The sequence below is a fragment of the Chiloscyllium plagiosum genome, chromosome 9 (assembly GCF_004010195.1).
Source record: "Chiloscyllium plagiosum isolate BGI_BamShark_2017 chromosome 9, ASM401019v2, whole genome shotgun sequence".
Lineage (NCBI taxonomy): Eukaryota > Metazoa > Chordata > Chondrichthyes > Orectolobiformes > Hemiscylliidae > Chiloscyllium > Chiloscyllium plagiosum.
In genome coordinates, this window is record NC_057718.1 from 85,328,967 (window position 1) to 85,340,042 (window position 11,076).

Consider the following 11,076-nt stretch of genomic DNA (forward strand, 5'->3'; position numbering starts at 1 on the left):
CTCTCAGAGTGAACAAGATGTCTGACACGCCTGTTCATTTATTTCTCAGATCCCTCGCACCCCTCCCCCCCCCAGCAATCCTGATGAAGAGCTTATGCTCGAAATGTCAACTCTCCTGACCCTCGGGTGCTGCCTGACCAACTGTGCTTTTCTAGTGCCACACCTTTTGACAATGCCCTCCTGCACTGTACATTGAACCAGGGTTGATCCCTTGGCTTGATGGTCATGGTTGAGTGGGTAATGTGCCAGGCCTTGAGGTTGCACGTTGTGCTGGAGTACAATTCCGCTGCTGTTGATGGTCCATAGTACCTCATGGATGTCCAGTCTTGAGTTGCTAGATCTGTTCGATTTCTGTCCCATTTAGCATGGTGGTAGTGCCACACACAAGATGGAGGATATTCTCAACATGAAGGCGGGACTTAATCTCTCTTACCGATACTATCATGGACAGATGCATCTGCAACCAGTAGATTGGTAACGAAGAGGTCATGTATGTTCTTACCTCTTGTTGGTTCCCTCACCACCTGCTGCAGACTCACTCGAGCAGCTATGTCCTTTAGTACCTGACCACCTTGATGAGTAGTGCTTCGTGCTGAGCCACTCCTGGTGTTAGACATTGAAATCCCCCACCCAGAGTACTTGGGAGCTCTATTTCTGGACTGCCGTTTCTTAGTCAATTTTATTCCTTGTGACGAACAGCTTTTGGGAGCTCCAATCCATACTGCAGCTAGGACACCTCCCTTCGTTGAAAGATGGAAGCTAACTTTATCTTTGGTTCGTGACGTATGCATCTAGGCCCCAGCTGAGTATGCAGACAGTCAGCAGCACTTTCAACACTGGGGTGCACTTTCAACTGGTCTTCAAACAGGTGCACCTCCAAAAAAAATGGAGATGAAGGAGCAGCATAGAGTTCGACCAGCATCACCTTGATCTGGTACAAAGTAACCATGCAAGATGATCATTGCAGCAGCTGTAATGAATTTTTAGCCCTAACAGTGGAATTAAGAAACAGCAAAGGAGACACTAATCTAGTGGGAGCTGTCTGCAGATGCTGCTCAGATTCCTGATGTCCTCTAGAGGGTGCTAGGCAATCTGTATCTTATTCTTTCAGGAATTTGTGGTCATGATCAAATGGATAAGGGCTGTTTATTTCCTGCAAATTGTGGAACATCATGCGTTAGAAGCAGCAAGAGCATGCTGAACAGGTTGGTTAAAAATATTCACACAGCCCAATAGTAAGTGTTCCTACCTTAGGTTCAAGGTCCATGTTCAAGTCTGACCAGTACTGCAGGTGTGTGTCATAACGCAATCAACAAAGAAAAAGAAGACAAAAAATAAATCTTGTAGCACAGTGATAGTAGTGGCACCATTTGAAAAATCTAAGCCCTTTTATTTAATGATCAGAAACTAGACAACAGGTGAGTTTAATTTGATTTTTACTCATGAGAATAATGTGTTTAATTCACTTGTACAACACATCCGGCGTTATCCTTATTCTAGCTAATCCTTACCCTCATCGTTCTAATTGCAATTGCAAAAGTAATCTGCTTTGGTGTAAGACAAAGGATTCATCCCATGCACTGAGATGAACATTTTATAGAAAGTAAAGATTTTAACTTCTCTCCAATTCTAAGTTAAGGGAGTAATTTTAATCTGTTGTCCTATTAGCAGGTAAATCTGTGTCAGCCACCTGTCTGGTTGGCTTAAATAGCGTCAGCGGTTAAGTTCATTAATTAATAAAGGCTAAAAATGGCAAATTGCCAAGATTTATGGTTCAATGCTGTGCAACATTGTCAGAGAAGACCAGTTCCTGCAGTAGGGATTTTCAACACAGGAAAATTGGGAAAAATTGACAAATCAGTCAACCTCGTGAATCTTCATGGGCGACAATTGCAAGTGTAACCGACTAGGTGAAAATGGTACCTAGAAAGATCGAATACTGATTGAATTTTAATCTTTGCAAATTTAACCCTGACAGAACAACCCAAGATGCTGCATGGGTTACTCATGCTCCTAAGTAGCCATCTACCCTTTCCCTACGTTGGAAAAGCTAAAATTAACATTTCAAAGTTAACTGTACACTGTTTTTCATTTTACTGCAATTAATGTGCCTCATTTTCGTACTTGCTTTAGTTTGACCACTCAAATCATTTGGACCATTTGTAACAATTCAAAATCAAAAGCATTTCATATGAAGGAAAACTACATGGTACAACTGGCATGTCAATAACTGACTGTTCCCATCCTCCCTATTTAACTTTTCTAATTATTATATTTTTGTATTTTTCAAAGACTGGAGGATTCTGCTGTGGCCAAAATGTTTTCAAAGATGTAGCATGGAACGGTAAATGAAAGAATTAGGCAAGTGTCTGTTTGGACCATCACATTTTTAATACCTACATTGAAGCATTTCTGTTTATCTCTAAAACAGTAATTAGTGGCACTTTGTCCTTCCTGACAATATGGCACCAGCTGGTCCCTCTGAGATTGGCAAATGTTAGACACATTGCTATTTTCCCTGTGTCTGCGGTGCTACAGGTTATGAATCGTTTTGTTAATGTTTACCAGTCTGAAGCAATCAGCCTGTTATTCATTATCTCAGTTAACAAGCACTGGAGCCTGCACAAGGCCCAATCTGTTTCTTGAAGAGATTGTTTAGGGTGCATAGAATATTTATTGGTCAAGCCAATTAATATCCCCTCATTGATTATCTAGGGAATTCCACTGAGTGGCAAGAGGACACCAAAATAAACATTTATTCCCCTTTGTGTCTCTAAGCTGAATGGATAGAGCATCACAAGCTTGGAGCTGCCATATGCTGTCAGTACAGGGTACTGCCGGGTTATAATGCGACTTGTTAGAGACTCACAGCCTGTCTATTCTCTGCGGTCATGTGGAGCAGCTGGGGGTTGGGGGTTGGGTGGTGGTGGTGAGGGGAATCAAACTGTAGCCACTCTCAGTGGGCGTGACAGTCTCATCTAAATAGCTGCACAGTTGAGCAATTCCATTGTTCCCTACAGGTCATTACATCTGCTCATTAACAGTCATAGCAAACGTGGAGAAAGAAAGGGCTGAAGCCCCAGAGAGCAAGGAATCCAAAATGCACCCGATGTCAATTGCAATTAATATCTAAACATGTCAGCTTGCTGATGACATTTGTTGCTATTATCCTAGCATTAAGCAGTTTGGAGCCAGTTTATAGCCAGTCCAGTTTAGAGTCTGGTCAGTGATAGATCCCAGGATGGGAGGAAGTGAGGACTACAGATGCTGGAGATCAGAGTCAAATAGAGTGGTGCTGGAAAAACACAGAAGGTCAGGCAGCATCCGAGGAATAGGAGAGTTGAAGTTTCAAACATAAGCTCCTCATCAGGAAGGTGGTGGGGGAAGGGGGTCCCAAGGCTGAGAGATAAATGGGAGTGTGGTGGGGCTGGGAGGAAGATAGCTGGAATGCAAGAGGTAGATGAAGGTGATAGGCCGGAATGGAGGGTGGAGTGGATAGGTGGGAAGGAAGATTGACAGGTGGGACAGTTCAAGAGGGCGATGCCATGTCGGAGGGTTGGATCTGGGATAAGGTGGGGGAGGGGAGATGAGGAAACTGGTGAAGTTCACATTGATCCCATGTGGTTGGAGGGTCCCAAGGTGGAAGATGAGACATTCTTCCACCAGGTGTTGGGTGGCTAGAATTTGTTGGTGGAGGAGGTGCAGGACTTGCATGCCCTTGGCAGAGTGGGAAGGGGATTTGAAGTGTTCAGCCACTGGACGGTGGGGTTGTTTAGTGTGTGTCCCAGAGATGTTTTCTGAAACGTTCCGCAAGTTTGCATCCTGTCTCCCAAATGTAAAGGAGACCACATTGAGATCAATGGACACAGTAGATGTCGCATGTGAGGTGCAGGAAAATCTCTGTTGGACGTAGAAAGATACTTTGGGGTCTTGGATGCAGGTGAGGGGGAAGGTGTGGGCGCAGGTTTTACACCTCTTGCAGTGGTAGGGGAAGGTGCTAGGAGTGCTGGGTGGGTTGGGGGGGGTGGTGTGGACCTAACAGGGCGTCACGGAGGGAATGGTCTCTGTGGAACGCAGATAGGGGTGGGAAGGGAAATATATTTCTGGGGCAGAAATGGTGGAGGATAATGCATTGTATCTGGAGGTTGGTGGGTTGGAAGGTGAGGATCAAGGGCGTTCTGTCCTTATTGCAATTGGAGGGGTGGGGTTCAAGGGTGGAGATGCGGGAAGTAGAAGAGATATGCTGGAAGGCATTGTTGATCACATGGTGGGAGGGGAAAGTGCAGTCTTTGAGGAAGAAGCCATCTGAGATGTTCTGCAGTGGAATTAGTCCCCCTGGGAGCAGATTTGGGGAGACAGTGGAATTGGGAATAAGTGATAACATTTTTACCAGGGAGGGGGGTGGTGTGAGAAGGTCTAGTCCAATTAGCTGTTGGAGTTGGTGGGTTTGAAGTAGATGTCTATGTTAAGCTGGCTGCCGGAAATAGAGATGGAGAGGTCCAGGAAGGGGAGGGAGGTGTCTGAGATGGTCTAGGTGAACTTGAGGTCAGGGTGGAAAGTGTTCGTGAGGTTGATGAACTGTTTAACCTCCTTGTGGGAGTGCGAGGTAGCGCCAATACAATCATTGATGTAGCGGAGGAAAAGGTGGGAAATGGTACTGGTGTAGCTGCAGAAGTTGGACTATTCCATGTACCCAACGAAGAAGCAGGCATAGTTGGGGCGCATACAGATGTCCATGGCTACCCCTTTGGTCTGAAGGAAGTGAAAGGATTCGAAGGAGAAATTGTTGAGGGATGTTCATTGTAGGAGATACAGCAATGGTGATGTCGTTGAATGTCAAGGAGAGTTGGTTAGATTCTTTCTTGTTGACAGTTGCCATTATATGGTATTTTAATGTCTAAATATTAGTTGCACCTGTCAATCAAACCCTGAATGTTATTTAGATCTTGGTGTATACAGACACTGACTACTTCAGTATTTGAATTATTGTGAATGGTATTGAATAATGTGCAATCACTAGTGAACATCCTCACTTCATGAATTGGGAAGATCCATGATGAAACATAGACATATGAAATGATGTCAGGAGCTGAGTGGCACTGGTAGAACTAAAACTGAACATTGGTGAGCAGGTCATTGCTGTGTAAATACGGGTTAGTATCACACCATCCATCACTTTGCAAATGATCGAAAGTAGACTAATGGAGTAGTAATTGGCTTGATCAGTTTTGTAGTGGACAGGGCATAGCCTGGCACTTATCACATTGTCCAATTAGAATCATAGAATCTTTACAGTGTGGAAACCAACAAGTCCACACCGACCCTCTGTAGAGGATCCCATCTAAACCCATTTCCCCAACCCTATTATTCTACATTTACCCCTAAATAATGCACATAGCCTACACACCCCTGAACACTATGGCTGATTTAGCTTGGCCAATTCACCTAACCTGCACAATTTTGGACCGTGGGAGGAAGCCAGAGCATCTGGAGGAAACCCATACAGACACGGGGTAAACGTGCAAACTCAAGACAGTCACCCGAGACTGGAATCGAACCTGGTTCCCTGGCGCTTTGAGGCATAAGTGCTAACCAATGGACCACCGTGCCACCATGATTAATATCAGTATTGCAGCTATACTGGAATAGCTTAGTTTAGGGGCACAGGTAGTTCTGGAGCACAGATCCTCAATATTGCATCTTTTGCAGGATGTAGTCATGGACCATACTGTTTTCTGCATCAGTACCTTTAGCCATTTGTTGATATCATGTGGAGTGAACCACAGTGTGAAAAATAGTATCTGAGATGTTGGGGCCTCAGAAGAAGGCTGCATGTGGTTGCAAGTGCTTCATTCTTGTCATTTGCATTGCTGGACTCCAATATTGTTGAAGACATTTATGGAGCCTCCTCGTATGGTTAGTTGTCCACCACTCTTTATGATAGAATGTGGCAGGTGTGCAGAATTTAGATCTGATTTGTTAGTTGTGGAATCACTTAACTGTATATACTGTTTTCACTGTTTAGCATGCATTTATGCCAATGTTGTTGATTCACAGGTTGACAGCTAACTTTTGGGTATGGTTGGTGCTGTTTGTGATATGCTGTCCTGCACTCCTCAGACATGGGTTCATATCCTGCCTTTGTGGTAGATTGAGGGATATGCTGGGACATGAGGTTACAGATTATGGTTGCGTATAATGATGCTATTGATGATTTCTGGTGATTCAAGGATGCCCAGTTTTCAGCCGCTTGATTCTTTTTTATTCTATCCTACTTAAATGGTCATAAGGCTACACAAGACCTTTGTCTCCAACATGACTGAGTGCTGGCCACTGCTACCAATACAGTCAGGTGCAGTAGCAGCTGGATTGGTGAGGGTGAAGCTAAGTAGGTTTTTTTTCATTGCTTTGGTTCATTTACAACTTGTGACAATTTCTGAGGTAGCTGCTTCCTTCAGGGCTTAGGCAGAAGCTACACAACACCAGGTTATAGTCCAACAGGTTTATCTGGAAGTGACTTCACTTGACAAAGGAGCAGTGCTCTGAAAGCTTATGACTTTAGGTAAATATATTGAACTATAACCTGATATTGTGTGAACTTCTTACTTTGTTCACCCCAGTCCAACACCAGCATCTTCACTACGGGACTTAGACAGCTGGTTCAGTCGTGGTGGTACCAAGCCCCTCTTGGTATGGACATTGAAGCATGTCACTCTGATAAATACTGTGCCCTTGACACCCTTATCAAATATCATTGAGGGCACCCCTTCAACCTTCACTGCTCCAAAGAAAATAACCCTCGCTCATGTAGTCTGTCCAGCCTGGGAAACATCCTGGTCAATCTTTCTCCAGTTCAGTCACATCCTTATAGTGACAAGACTGCATAAAGCCTCTAATTTTAGCCTAATCCACATCCTTTATTGATCCACCAAAAACCTCTCAGCTCCTGTATTCTACATCTTGACTAATAAAGGCAAGTGTAATTCATTTGTCTGCTTTTGAACCAGTGCTCCCCTAACTTGATATGAATTAAAAATGCAATCATTTTGTAATTCCAGGTTATTTACATGTAACAGAAACAGGAAAGCAGCAGAGACAATGTGGATCAATTGCGCACTCCATTATGACAAATTACTGCTTCTCTCTCTTTATCCCATTTGTAAAGGTTTATTTGAAAACCAAGACCATCTTCAATGTGGATGCTATAATTGCCCACTTCTAGTCTACTCAATTCTATCCATTAGTTATTAGAGTATTCAAAATAATATTTGAACAATTTTTCAAAACATACTGACCTGAATTTTTCAATGGCCAGACAGTCATTATGCCTGCATGGATAGGGGTTGTGCATGGGACCTTGTGGAAATCCATTGTTGTAAACTCTGGAGGAATTGTTCAGGCAGCTGAAGTTACTGCTGGACAATTCCCCATGCATGGGACTCACTGTACATCTTTATTTAAATCTGACACTTCAGAGGAAGAAAGGAAAAAGAAAACACAAAATGCTTGAGTTAAAAATGGCCAGAAATTAGTAAATATTATTGTCCAGTGAGTTAGGGTTATTTTATACACAAATATCAACAAGTTAACATGTTGGTAGAGCCAACAAATAGGAGGACAAATTGGTTTGAATGTGGAATGAACTGCCAGACGAAGTAGTAGATGCAGGTACAGTTTTAATGTTTAAAATGCATTTGGACAGGTACATGAATGGGAAAGGTTTAGAGGGCAATGGGCCAGACACAAGCAAATGGGACTAGATTAGTTTGGCAAACTTGGTCGGCACAGACAAGTTGGACCAAAGGGTCTGTTTCAGTGCTGGATGACTCTGAATCTCTATGAATCCAAGTGTTCCAAGTATTTAGACTTATTACATGTGAGAACTAGTAACATGCTATGAATTGCAAAGTTTTAAGGCTAATTAGTTTAAAGAATCAATATGTGATGGATGGTAGTTACAGGAAGTCTCAGATGGTAGTCTCAGATACAGTCACATAGATGGGTTAACTCCAGGAAAGGTAAGAGAGGTTGGCACCTAATGCAGGTGTGTTCTGTGGCTATCCCCATTTCAAACAGGTATGCTGTTTTGGAAAATGTAGGGGGTGATGGATTCTCAGGGGAATGTAGCACGAACAGCCAAGTTTCTGGTACTGAGACTGGATCTCATGCAATGAGTGGTACGTCGGGTTCCAAGAGCTCAATTGTGTTAGAGGATTCTCTAGTCTAAGGTACAGACAGACATTTCTGTGGCCAGCAACGAAAAATCAGCATGGTGTGTGGCTTCCCTGGTGCCAGGATCAAGGATGTCTCAGAGAGGGTGCAGAAGTTCTCAAGGGGCAGAGGAGCCAGCAAGAGGTCATTGTCCACATTGGAACCAACGACGTAGGAAGGGAAAAGGTTGACATTCTGAATGGAGATTACAGAGAGTTAGGCAGAAATTTAAAAAGGAGGTCCTCGAGAGTAGTAATATCTGGATTACTCCTGGTGCTACGAGCTAGTGAGGGCAGGAAAAGGAGGATAGAGCAGATGAATGCATGGCTGAGGAGTTGGTGTATAGGAGAAGGATTCACATTTTTGAATCATTGGAATCTCTTTTAGGGTATAAGTGACCTGTACAAGAAGGACGGTTTGCACCTAAATTGGAAGGGGACTAATATACTGGCAGGGAGATTTGCTAGAGCTGCTCGGAAGGATTTAAACTAGTAAGGTGGTGGTGGGTGTGAGGATGGGGGGGGATCCCAGGGAGATAATGAGGAAAGAGATCAATCTGAGACTGGTACAGTTGAGAATAGAAGAGAGTCAAACAGTCAGGGCAGGTAGGGACAAGGTAGGACTAATTAATTAACCTGCATTTATTTCTATGCAAGGAGTCTAACAGGGAAGGCAGATGAACTCAGGGCATGGTTAGGAACGTGGGACTGGGATATCATAGCAACTATAGAAATATGGCTCAGGGATGGGCAGGACTGGCAGCTTAATGTTCCAGGATACAAATACTACAGGAAGGATAGAAAGGGAGTCAAGAGAGGAGGGGGAGTGGCGTTTTTGATAAGGGATAGCATTACGGCTGTGCTGAGGGAGGATATTCCTGGAAATACATCCAGGGAAGTTATTTGGGTGGAACTGAGAAATAAGAAAGGGATGATCACCTTATTAGGATTGTGCTATAGACCATCTACTAGTCAGAGGGAAATTGAGAAACAAATTTGTAAGGAGATCTCAGCTATCTGTAAGAATAATAGGGCAGTTATGGTATGGGACTTTAAATTTCCAAACATCGACTGGGACTGCCATAGTGTTAAGAGCTTAAATTTGTTAAGTGAGTACAAGAAAATTTTCTGATTCAGTATGTGGATGCATCCACTAGAGAAGGTGCAAAACTTGACCTATCTTGGGAAATAAGGCAGGGCAGGTGACTGAGGAGTCAGTGGAGGTGCACTTTGGGGCCAGCGACCATAATTCCATTAGATTTAAGTTAGTAATAGAAAAAGATAGACCAGATCTAAAAGTTGAAGTTCTAAATTGGAGAAAGGCTAATTTTGATGGTATTAGGCAAAAACTTTCAAAATCTGATTGGGGGCAGATGTTCGCAGGTAAGATTAGATTAGATTAGATTAGATTACAGTGTAGAAACAGGCCCTTCGGCCCAACAAGTCCACACCGACCCGCCGAAGCGAAACCCACCCATACCCCTACATTTACCCCTTACCTAACACTACGGGCAATTTAGTATGGCCAATTCACCTGACCTTGCACATCTTTGTGATGTGGGAGGAAACCGGAGCACCCGGAGGAAACCTACGCAGACACGGGGAGAACGTGCAAACTCCACACAGTCAGTCGCCTGAGTCGGGAATTGAACCCAGGTCTCTGGTGCTGTGAGGCAGCAGTGCTAACCACTGTGCCACCGTGCCGCCCAAAGGGATGGCTGGATAATGGGAAATCTTCAGGAATGAGATAACGAGAATCCAGAGAAAGTATATTCTTGTTAGGGTGAAAGGCAAGGCTGGTAGGTATAGGGAATGCTGGATGACTAAAGAAATTGAGGGTTTGGTTAAGAAAATGAAGGAAGCATATGTAAGGTATAGACAGGATAGATCGAGTGAATCCTTAGAAGAGTATAAAGGAAGTAGGAGTATACATAAGAGGGGAAATCAGGAGGGCTTTGGCAAATAGAACTCAGGAGAATCCAGAGGGTTTTTACAAATACATTAAGGGCAAAAGGATAACTAGGGCGAGAATAGGGCCCCTCAAAGATCAGCAAGGCAGCATTTGTGTGGAGCCGCAGAATATGGGGGAGATACTAAACAAGTATTTTGCATCAGTATTCACTATGGAAAAGGATATGGAAGGTATAGAATGTTGAGAAATAGATGGTGACACCTTACAAAATGTTCATGTTACAGAGGAGGAAGTGCTGGATGTCTTGAAACGTGTAAAGGTGGATAAATCCCCTGGACCTGATCAGGGATGGGCAGGACTGGCAGCTTAATGTTCCAGGATACAAATACTACAGGAAGGATAGAAAGGGAGGCAAGAGAGGAGGGGGAGTGGCGTTACCCTAGATCACTGTGGGAAGCCAGAAAAGTGATTGCTGGGCCTCTTGCTGAGATATTTGTATCATCGATAGTCACAGGTGAGGTGTCGGAAGACTGGAGATTGGCTAACGTGGCCAAGGAACTATAGACCAGTGAGCCTGACGTCGGTGGTGGGCAACTTGTTGGAGGGAATCCTGAGGGATAGGATGTACATGTATTTGGAAAGGCAAGGACTGATTAGGGATAGTAATCATGGCTTTGTGTGTGGGAAATCATGTCTCACAAACTTGATTGAGTTTTTCAAAGAAGCAACAAAGAGGATTGATGAGGGCAGAGCAGTAGATGTGATCTATATGGACTACAGTAAGGCGTTTGACATAGTTCCTCATGGGAGACTGGTTAACAAGGTTAGATCTCATGGAATACAGGGAGAACTAGCCATTTTGATACAGAACTGGCTCATAGGTAGAAGACAGAGTGTGGTGGTGGAGGGTTGTTTTTCAGACTGGAGGCCTGTGACCAGTGGAGTGCCACAAGG

The 11,076-nt window shown here is 43.8% G+C and overlaps 1 long non-coding RNA gene across 1 annotated transcript in view; it reads left to right on the top strand.

Moving 5' to 3' along the window:
* The first annotated feature begins 1,119 nt into the window (after nucleotides 1-1,119).
* LOC122553243 overlaps nucleotides 1,120-11,076 on the top strand; it is a 35,291-nt gene continuing 25,334 nt past the window's right edge. The window contains exon 1 of the long non-coding RNA XR_006312660.1: nucleotides 1,120-1,205. This is a non-coding gene — a long non-coding RNA (uncharacterized LOC122553243). The remainder of the gene's footprint in view (nucleotides 1,206-11,076) is intronic.